Below are 11,740 nucleotides of genomic sequence, written 5' to 3'. Positions count from 1 at the left end.
GCGTCCTGGCCAGTATCAGAAATAGTGTGGCCAGCAAGAGTAGGGAAGTGATCGCACCCCTGTACTCGGCACTGGTGAGGCCGCACCTCAAATCCTGTGTTCAGTTTTGGGCCCCTCACTACAAGGAGGACGTTGAGTTGCTGGAGCATGTCCAGAGAAGGGGAACAAAGCTGGTGAGGGGTATGGAGCACAAGTTGTATGAGGAGCAGCTGAGGGAACTGGGGTTGTTCAGTCTGGAGAAGGAGGCTGAGGGGAGACTTCATTGCTCTCTACAACTACCTGAAAGGTGAGGTGGCTATTGGTCTCTTCTCCCAAGTAACTAACAATAAAATGAGAGGAAATGGCCTCAAGTTGCACCAGGGGAGGTTTAGATTAGATATTAGGAAAAATTTCTTTATGGAGAGAGTGGTCAAGCATTGGAAGAGGCCGCCCAGGGAGGTGGTGGAGTCACCATCACTGGAAGTATTCAGAAAATGTATAGACGTGATACTTCAGGATACGGTTTAGTGGATATGGTGGTGTTGGGTTGACAGTTGGATTCGATGATCTTAAAGGTCTTTTCCAACCTTAATGATTCTGTAATTGCAACTACATCGGTTACTGTCAAACGCTATTGTTTCATAGAATCCGGGCAGGGGGGGCAGGAGGGGGGAAATACATCTACACAGTATGTTCAGGATATTTAGGATCTCTGAATCAAAAAGTCCAAGCATTACACTACCCTGCACACTTCAAGCATCAGAACCTCTATATCCTCAAAACCAGAGCCCCCATCTCAAATCAGCTCCCTGATTTCCCTGAAGTTAAGCAAACTTTTCCCATCATCGGTCTGAACGTACCGCTGACCTCTTCAGAAGCCACAGCAATGTGGTCAGCAACTTCAACAGCAAGCACCGAAGAGTGTGTGCAGGAAATTTTGCCTGGCACACAGCAGGACCAGGAGGCTGCCAGCACAAGGGCAGTTTCTGTGCGTAGCAGCAGCTCCCCTCCAACGAACATTGTGAACGCAGCAGAAGCACACAGTGCTCCCTCACAGATGGGCAAGTCACTAATCATTAGCTAATGAGAAGTAATCTTGCTGATTACTGTTTGTAAGCTCTATCAGTATGGTTCAACTCTGATTTTGGAAAGAAAAATGCTGGTTGGCACATCAGCTTCACTCTGGCTGCTGCCATTAACCCAAGATGTGAGCAAACAAGGAAACACCATGCAAAGCCTACCCATACAAGCCTGCTGGTTTTGCCCTGAAAGGAGAAGGGATACAGCCAAGGGATTTTCCCTGCCTTACAGACCTCCCAAAGCAGCACTCCCTTCGATCAGCCAACCATGGAAGGGTGCAATCCAATCCCCCACAATGGAGGATTTCAGCCCTACTCATTCCCTTTGATCTCAGTGCTTAACCCTCTCCACTGCAAAGATGCTCACACTCTTCTGTTCTCTTGCCCATTGCTCCATCACAAGGACTTTAAAAAAAAGTGGGGCTAAGGGAAGGCTTTTATCTAGGGATGATTCTCCACATTCTCTTTTTCGCTCCACCTCCTTGTATTTTATATGGCAATACAACCCATTTGTATGAGGTGGCCTGTAGTGCCGCTTCAGAACACTGTTTGTTTGGGCAAACAACTGATGTTCTTAAACACAAAGATGAAGGAGTTGATGAGACAGAAGCATCCCTTCCAGATCTCAAATCCAGCCCTCTGAAATTTCAGGGATATCCAATTCAGAAGATGATTCAAATTCAGACTCTCTTTGCACAGTCACACATCATTTCTCAGTAACAAATTTGATATACATGGTAGAAGGCCAAAAGCCACAAACCTTAGGACACAGAGAGATCAACATCAGCATATTAAGTCCTTTGAAGGACAGACAGCAGTTAAGTGATGCTTTCTAGAGTCACCTGCAAATGGTGACCCACAAAACTGAGCAAGGCAAAAAAAAAACCCCACCAAAAAAGACTAACATTTTTTGCCAGCAGAAAACTTCTCCACTTAACCTCAGACATAGGTAACTTGATTATTATGATGCAACTAAGAACCTCAGATTTCCCACCTAGCTGTATTTATTAATTGCACACTCTGAGCTGTCACACCCATTTGTAGCCCCTTGTCACAAAGCAGCAATACCTTAAACACCACCTTTTAGCAGATCTGAAAGCACTGTACAAACCAAGGTCAGTACCATTATGCTTATTTAGCAACAGGGTAACCCAAAACCCAAGGGTTTTGGTGACACCCCAAGATCCCCCAGAACGCTAACAGTTAAGCTGGAAATCAAATCCAGCTCCGGTCTCCCACACAACCTGTCAGGACACAAAACAGCAGGTCACAGGGAACCTATCAAGCCTTAGAAGCTCATCATTTTCTCAGAGCAACACCTCGTCTTTACTGGCTGCATCTATACCACTGAATAAAAACGGCACTGAGGAGCAAAACTGGGTGTTGACACCATCACCCCAGCCATCCAAGTTACAAGTCCATTTTGCTCTCAGCTATTTGCAGCAAATCAGTCAAGCCCACATGGGTGACGGCCTAGCGTGCATCAGCAAAATTTGTTACAAGGACCATACCCTAGTGCCAGTTACGGATCACCAGCAAGACTTGCACAATCACCTCATATTCCAGGATATGACGCACGTCCTTCCTGCCATACTATGCAGATGAGACAACTAAGCACCTCTCATCAACACCCAGGACCAGGTACCTTAATACCAACACATTTCGAAGACGACAGGTATCCACAGAGATCATGTTGCCAGCACGCAGAGGGAGATGCCCCAGTTCATGGAGCCTGCCAGCATAGTCACACAAAACGAGCGGCAATTACAGCACACTGCAGAGCTGTAGCTGCAGGAGAGCGTGGACAAAGCCTGCAGACCATATGGAAACTCCAGGATAGCTCCATGTACTACCAAGAGTACCAACAGCGAGATCACCTCGAAGGAAACGGGCTCAGACCAGCACAAACAAGGGGCACTCGGGACTGTTTGGCAAAAGCGAAGGGGATCGCTCCCCGATTTAGGAGGCTTACTGCATGGACGCGATCGCTGAACACTGCATGTGCCTAAGCTACAATGTACAACAAAACAATAATTATATCTGTCACTGCCACAGACCTCTACATAAACTGGGAGACAAGTATAACATGGAACTTTTTTTTTTTAAAAAGAAAAAATGCTTAATAAAAAGCAGGAAACAGCTGTTTTCACTACAGAACAATGCAGGTAATAATTCTCTCTCTCGGGTAAACAACATAAAGAGGTAACTTGATCAGAGTCTATAGGAACAGATCAGAACAGATACTGCACTAAAGAATCAGTCAGACTAGGTATCAGAGGATCCTGCTACTGGGAAATCATTGCAACAACATACCAAGTGACATCGTGAGGTCTGGCTGTGGTACTAGTAAAATTTATAAAGGAACACACTCCAGATTAAGCACATATTTTCCAGTAGTTTGAATCAAATCCATAAATTTTTACAGCTTGAATTACAAGGGTAAGGTTAAAGCCTCACTGCCTTTGCTCTGTTCAAAGCAGGTTTTTATTTCTTTGCAAATTAGTCCTTCCTATTCTAGGACCCAGGTTCTGTTGTAATTTGACAGAAATGGTTGTGAAAGACTGCTCAACGTATATAAAAGTTTTTATTGCCTAATGGCACTAACATCACCTTGGAATCATCCTGCAGTGTGGAGCGACACGGCCAATCTCCTCTGCTGTATAAATTGTCAGAGTGCTCTGCAAACAGCACATTTTTAATCATTCCCAAGGGCAAGAATTTCCTACTACAGAATTGTATCCAGAGACCCTATGACAGACACGCTCTTCATGAAGCCTTTCAAAACAAAGAGAAGGGAAGCCTGCAAGAGGTCTGAAAGATGGAGAAGGAACTGAAGAGGTGGAGAGCGATGAAGACAGAAGGGGATTAACAAGGAATGCAAGACTGCAATAAATGGGTGCTAGCAGAAAGTCTTCCCTGCCTCTGTGCAAAATAAATTCCAGTCATCCCCAAACGGTTGCTTCACTCATCCTAGATGTGCAAAAAGGAACAGGGAAACACAGATGATTTCATTAATCACCTCAGCACATCCTTTCTGAGTCCAACTCTTCCTATTTAGTATGCTCAATGCTTTAATTTGCTTTGTTTATATAGCTGAAATAATGTCAGTTTTCATTTAATTTACAACAGTTTACTTCAGGTTGACTTTTGTAAGTTGTTTAGTTCAGATGATTCCCTTCTTGATCAAGTCAATATATATAGACAGATAGATACATAAAGTCCAAATACATCTGTTCAGCACAACATTTTTTTTTTCTAAATTACTCAGGGTTTGATCCTGCACTGTTATTTAAGTTATTAAGCACCTTCCACCAGCTGGAATAGCATAGAAGTGCTCAAAAGAGCAAGGCTGGCAGTTACAAGCACCTGAGAGCACACCTTTCCCAATCTTCCTGAGCTTCAAAGAAAAAAAAACAAAAAACACCACTAAAAAAACCCTGTGAGTTTACAGAGAAAACCATCGTAGTTAAGAAACCAAGCACCAAAGACAACCTGTGCCTACAGCATTCAAATTTTGTTGTTTGCATACAAACACCACTGCCAAACACCACTACACCCTTTCAGAAAGCGGCAGTGCTACAGTTGTTTTGGGAGCTATAAATGCAAATGTCTCAATTTGCATACAAAAGATGCCTCAGTAGTAAAGCTGTACTACGATCAAATTTTGCATTGACATTTCCATAGCTACTCAATGTGGTGTAATTACTGAGGACTCGAGGGATTTAAATTTGCTTTTCATCTACTGAACTTAAGTGATCTGTGTAAAGCTGCTGCGAAAGCCAAATTGTCCATCAGTAGGAACACACTCCAAAGCTTTTTGTGGTGCTATTCTTTTCACCATAATTTACTTTTGTCTCATTGTTATTCTTAAGTAGACAAAATTTCCACACTTGGAATGTTTCAGAAGCAATTAATTTAAGTCTTCAGGATGTCTTTTTATGTGGGAATGCTAAAAACTAAAAAGCAGCATGTGTCAAGTTATACATGACCACGGCCACACCCTGAAAAATTGCATTTGGTTACGTACAGCATCTGGATTTTCCCAAAGACAAGGACTCTCAGCCCCTGTTGTTTGAGTGCCAACAGTGTTACCAGGCATGGAGACAGGACCAGACCAGCCTGCATACCAGTGTAGAACATGGCATATACCTACATCCCTCACCACCCTCTCATTAAGCCCTCAGAACCGTAACCCCACGCAATGGGATGTTTCCCCTTGCCTCCTTTGCCCTACCAATTCAAGTACACTCCCACGTCCCCACACACAGAGGCACCAGTTAAGATCCTCCACAGCTGATCTCAGCATTTTATGTGGGCAGGTACTATTCCAAAATAACTGCCTGTGCAGGCAAGGACCAGAGCCACAGAGGAGGCACTGGCATGGACAGTTACTGTCAGTTGGTAACTCTTCATGCAGGAGCTTTTCCTCTCGATCTACATGAGTACCTGCACACAGGCTGTTATTTGCCACTTGCTCTTACCCAAGGCCACAGGGAAGGTACCCTAGGCAAGCCACTGCTGAAAGCCCAGCAGGACAAGAGGCATCTTCTGCTCTACAGTTGTATAGCATCTAACACAACATGACCTTGGATGACACCTGAAGCTCGTAGGAGTTGAAAATACAAGTTAACTTCCCCTCTCGCAATATCACCAGAAGCAGTAGAAACAGCCAGCTTTAAGAGTTGTCCACAAGACAATCCATCTCAAGGTTTTGCTGCACGATGTAGCCTTTGAAGTTCAAGGCACAAAAATCGAGAAGCTTGCAGTGTAAAGCCCACAGAAACTGAAACCTGAAAGTCATATCTATATAAGGGAATTACTGATCAAGAGCAATAGTGCTCCAGCAGGCAGTGAAACTGAAGATAAAACTAATGCAAAAATACCCCAAAACACCTGGTCTTTCATGCCCCCTCCTCTAAATCAGATACACATAAATTACTTACAAAACATATTTTCAGAAACAGTAAATGGTAAAACAAAAGGTAGTTGGTCTTGAGCAACATTTATGTTTCAAAAAATAAGGGTGAAGTTAAAAGACAGAGAAGGTGTTTTCACATGGAATAAACTTGAGCAAGATACTATGCATTGAAATGTTGTGCACATGATCAGCAATGAATTCTGCATGAACTTCCTGTTCTGAGGATTTTTAAAACAATAAAAAAACCCAGAGACATACTGCAAAACTTTATGCAAGCAGCTATAAGAGTATATTTAAGAAAACTTAAACCAATTACAGTTTGTTTCCTGGGACACGTTTAAGGAAAACATGACAAAAATTAAGCAACAACTAGTCACTAGTGTCTGTGATTACTTGTGAGAGTTGTGGCCATAAAAAGATTACACATTTTAATCTATCCTCATTATCAATGCAGCAGATGAGATATTAATTTTCATTAAGGCTTTGAAGACTGATATAACATTTGAATAGAATGTTATTAATTTATGTGGCAACATGAAAAACAGCCTGGTAAAATGTACAGTTAAGATAAATTTTGTTTGCTTCTGCAGTATGGAAACCCATAGAGATCAACCATAATGGCTGAGACGTTAAAAAAAAGGTTAATTACGTGGTAGTTTTCATGTTTTGTTTGGTTTTTTCAATAGATGTAAAAAAAAAAATCTTTAAGAGCCATCTGTTAAGCAGAGCCTCTCAGCTGAAGAAACCTAAGAATATGAAAAACTTAACTTCTTTATCTTCTGATCATTTTTAAAGGAAGTCATAAAAAACCTGATTCAGAAATCAGTATAAAACTCTCCCAGTTCCCTCCCATATCTTCAAAACCTGTTCAGCTCCCTCTAATGGACAAAACAGTCTTGATTCAGTGAATTTTTAAGTAATATAATATACTGCCAATTAATACAGCTTCTAATCATTGATTCTAATATTGAGAAAAAGAAAGCAAACAATTTAACCCATGAGTGAACACCTTTCCTTCCACAGGCTAAACTGAAACCAAACACTCTTCCTCCTCCCCTTCTTGTCTCAGTTTCCCTTATTTTTGCCACAGGTTACACAGAGCCCACCCCAACTCCTTTGGGAAGGCGACAGGCAGTACAGGAGCTTGGGGTCACGTGCATAACGGTTTCCGTCTGCAGCTCCTCTGTGATTCTCACTGGGTTTCTTCTGCTCCTCTGTGCTTTTTACCAGCTCACCTGCTCTAGCATAGGTGGCCCACAAGTCCCCCGGGGGTGTTCCTCCTCTGGGACTCTCCCTCCCAGATCTCCTGATCAAGCCATGATACCTTCAGATCCTTCCTACACTTTCAATCTTCATCATCTCTTCATTGGAAATGAGAAATCATAATGAAATGAATTTTGCAAATAACCTCTGTCCATTTAAAAAAACAAAATCATGATAAACATTTTTTTTTTTTAATCAACAGTGGATCAAGCCCTGTCCCAATAATAATCAGTGGGGAAAAATGGTAACACAAAGAATAAAGCTGAAGATAAGGACAGTTAGTTGTGCAACCCATTATACACGGTGGACTCTGCAGTTGCAAATGTGGCACAGTCAAACTGCTACCTTACAACTGCAATGGACTAGAGGTATTTTCATCCATCCAAAACACAGAATTTTTTAAATACACAAACAATTTGGAAACATATTCTCTCATGACTTAAAGAATTTGTTACTAAAAAAACCAATCAACCTGGAACAGCATATGATCATCCTCTAGCAAGAGGCACTCCAGAAACTGCAACACAGTGAAGGACTGCTTCACTTTCCAATGACTTCTGCAGAGGTGAATCCAAATTTTCAAGCCAGATTTTAAACACAGGGTTGACAGACCAGGAAAGCTAACTGAAAAGCTGCCCAGACCTTAAAATTACATTTAAAACCTATACAAGGAAAGTAAAAAGCCTTTTACCTGAATAGTCCTATCTGCCCATAGTGACAAAAGACTCAGGAAAAATTGAGGAAAGAGGAGGAACAGACAAGTTATCCCAAAGGAACTGTTCCTGATTGGGACATCTCTTTCTATAACCCAGTAGACATTGAAATACCTTTGTTAAGACTCTTATTCAATGGTACCTGATAAAAATCCCTTAAAACCGCAAGCATGAGGAAAAATTCCAGAGATATTAAAGACTTGAGGCAGACTTATCAGGGACAAACTGAGGTATAAGAGATTCTTGGGTTATAATCTGTAGCAATGTATTAACTGTTAGATATTCATGTTCAAATAATCCTCTGATCATCATCCTACCACCTCCTAACAGAAGCAGTCACAAGACATAAGCAGGAGCCAGGGAGCCGTTCCAGATTAGGGACTGACTGCTTCTTGCCAGAGGAAAAACTGGAACTAAAGTTAAAAACTGGAGACTTCTGTCAATTATTTCTTTGTTTGCAACTATAGAAACCCTACAGTAAAGTTGGTACTTTAACGTATTTAGATATTTGACAAATTTTCTTTGAATGTTATCTGCTTAGCACCTATTACTATTGAATGAAAAAAGCGTTTGACAGACATGCCTGTTTTGATAAACATTAGAGTCCGTTGCTTTGGTTAATTTAATAAAGTCAATAGAAAGAATACATCCTTGATGGCAGAAAGTTTAGCCTATAATATAATATGCAAAACACATCTTACAAAATGAACTTTGACTGGTAAGGCTTTTTAAATCAGACAATAAAAAGTAAAAACCAGTGTTGTCTGTACAATCCGCAATTCATTTGATCAAGATCTGTCTCCTCAGAAAATGAGAACATGAACCCTACACATGTGGATGCAACAGGCAAAAAGTGAAACGAGGAGTAAATGACAATTTCAGAGCAGCTGACCAACACTCTCAAAGGCACCAACAGGATCACAGATGAAAATTATTTTGCCTGGAGCCATGAATACCAGCAAGAAGCAATAGTACCTTAGAGGCATCATCATTTTTCTCTCCTTGCCTTATGATGCTCTACTTGTTTTCTCATTCCTACATCCTCTTTGTAATATCAATGAGCAACTAACTCAAGAAATTATTTATAACCTTAAATTATCGTGTCTATTTGCCCAATCTTTTCCTTTAGGAAGGATACACATAGCTAGGCTACAACTTGCTCTTAACCTTGGGTCATCCAGATTGAATGAAAAAATTGGTTCCAGCTCAAATCCGGTCCAATGAACTTCTTAGAGATACTCAGAGTGTGACACCATCACTTCCTTTCAGCAGCAGTCACATAAAACTTTTTGGGTATTAACCGTGCCTGCTAAAATAATGTTATAGACAAAGAACGTCTAGTGAGGTTCTAAATAACAGTTCAATGTTCAAAATAGGGATCACCCTCTTGACATCACTTCTGCCTCTGCATCCTCTTCTCTAGTCAAGCTTTCCAAGCTTTTCTAAACTTTTCCGTGAAACCTCTTTCAGGTGCTCTAAAGTGAAGAACAGCAAAAATCCATAATGCATAAACACAAGAAACATCAACAAGATGTGCTTCAACACTATGAGGACAGCTGATGTTTTGCGACAGACTAAAACAGTACTTGAATCCGAGAGTCGGAAAAATTCCAAATGAGCCACAGAAGTCAGTGTTCCAGCCAAGCAGGAAGAAACAGGTGAGTTAAAGCATTGCTGTTGTGAACAGTGTGGTATTAAAAACACAAGCATATTTCTTGCAGAGGAAGCTTTTGAGCCCAACTCGCCCCCCCCTTTTTTTTTTTTAAAAAAAAAAAGAACAAATCCCGGTTCTCCCTTTTATGTTACTTGTACAAGAAACAGTGGCCTGCCTGCTCGGGGTGTTCAGAACTTGAGGTCAGCCACTCCTCTCGGCATCTGCTGAAGCCAGCAAACACACAGACAGAATGAATTGCAGCATAACAGCGGGCAGCTGCTACTCCAAAACAATCTCATGCACAACTCACACGCTCCTTTCTGCAGCACATCCTCCCCCCCAGGCCCACAGACCCTGCCTATGTGTAAGCACTGTTCTGCTCCAGTACTTTGAGGAAGAGACATGCCAGCCAGGAGGGGAGGAAGAGCGCACGGTGTGTCAGCACACCACCCACCAGCAGCTGGGCCAGTTCACCCAGCACAAATGGGGGGTATTTCTGAGCCCCTTCAAAGAAGCCAAAACAAATCAGGTCTTTCCCCTTACATGAGAAGTTTGAGGAATAAATCTTCTCTAAAAGAAACGATCAGAAAAGACAGGGTGTAGCATTAATCTTTACTGGGCTAAGGAAACACGCCAGCAGACTTACACAGCCAAGATGTTTCATATTACATCTGAATTATGCAGCAGAATAACACCGAACAACTGGTAATTATGGAACAATGTTAATAGTACAGCAGCATTTTTACCACAGTATCATCTAGCACTCCAAGAGATTATGGTAAAAATCACGGCTGCGCCTACGGAAGCAAAAGAGGAGATGCCAAAAGCCTCCCATGAAGAAAAGGCTTAAAAGAAAATTGCAGTACAGCAAAGTACGTTGCTGGAACTAATTTTAGTGCTTAACTTCTGAATTCAAGACTTCAGGACTTAAGAGGTTGCAGAGAGAGCTGGTGGGATGGATGAATGAAGAGCTGCTCCCAAGGAGAACAGAGAGCTCGGCTTGAGTAGCTTCACAAAACAGGTTGAGAGTTTTTCCTTAGATACGCCAAACATGCAAACACCAAAGCCGAAAGCAAACAATTCAAACATAAGGACAATGTTGGCACACAGGAAAAAGTGGTCATAAATAAATATGGATTCCTGAACAGCAAAGGAATAGCCTTCCCATAGGAGTAATGGAAAATAACAGCCTACACAAGTTTTAAGAAAGTCCTTAATAATTTATGAATGACCTAATGAGAGAGGGAGACTCCTCCACGATCCGGAAGTCCTATGTCTGAATTACTGTCGTGCGGTTTTGAAGCATTGGATGCGCCCACTGCAGATGCTTTTCTCAGTTGTGTTTGAGTAAGTTTCCTTCAGACTTGCCCGTCATTTGGAAATTACTCGACTACAAGTCTTAAGCATTGGCTCATTCAGTAACCTAGCCTTTATCAAAACTCAAAACTTACTTAAGTTTTCCAGGCTCTCTTATCTAAACAAAACAACTTGCCCTCCAAACACCTCAACTCTGCAGCAATCTTGGCACATTCCACATTCATCACCTAAACAGATATATGTAATGCAAACAAAATTAAACATTTTAGGCTGTTTTCCTCAGTGAAAGGAAGTTGCTGCTATCACATTTTGTCTTCCTACATCCTGCCCCTCATCAGCCTGTCAATCATTTGTCCAATTTAATCAAACTCTACGGAAGGGAGGATGCTAAACCCCAAGAAGTTCCAGGAAACCAGAGGCAGGATGAGCCTGTTTCTCATCGGCCCTGAGGAAGTGGCCAATGCACCAAAGCGCTTGCGCACACTAATTCTGCAGCTGCATTTTGACCTTTCAATGAAATTCCCTGCATTTGCTGCCTCTTGTCTGGCTAGCAGAGGGCTTGGGAGACAGCTCAAGGTTGCCTGCTGCGTGATCCAAAAGGGAGATAGTAACCTCACTGCAGCAAAACAAATGGAATAACAATCTGCAGGAAAACCGCACGCCGCTTCTTAAACTGCATCCGTACAGTCCCATCGCAAGCTGTGTTTAAAAACATGTATCCGCTTTATACATATTAAGAGCATTTATCTCGAGTTTTCTTTAGAAAAGAACTATGCATTTTTAATTTACTCTTTTTCTCAGAATGAGACAAAAACAG

The sequence above is a fragment of the Phaethon lepturus genome, unplaced genomic scaffold (assembly GCF_000687285.1).
Source record: "Phaethon lepturus isolate BGI_N335 unplaced genomic scaffold, ASM68728v1 scaffold4458, whole genome shotgun sequence".
NCBI classification, from domain to species: Eukaryota; Metazoa; Chordata; class Aves; order Phaethontiformes; family Phaethontidae; genus Phaethon; species Phaethon lepturus.
Note: the sequence above shows the minus strand (reverse complement) of the source record.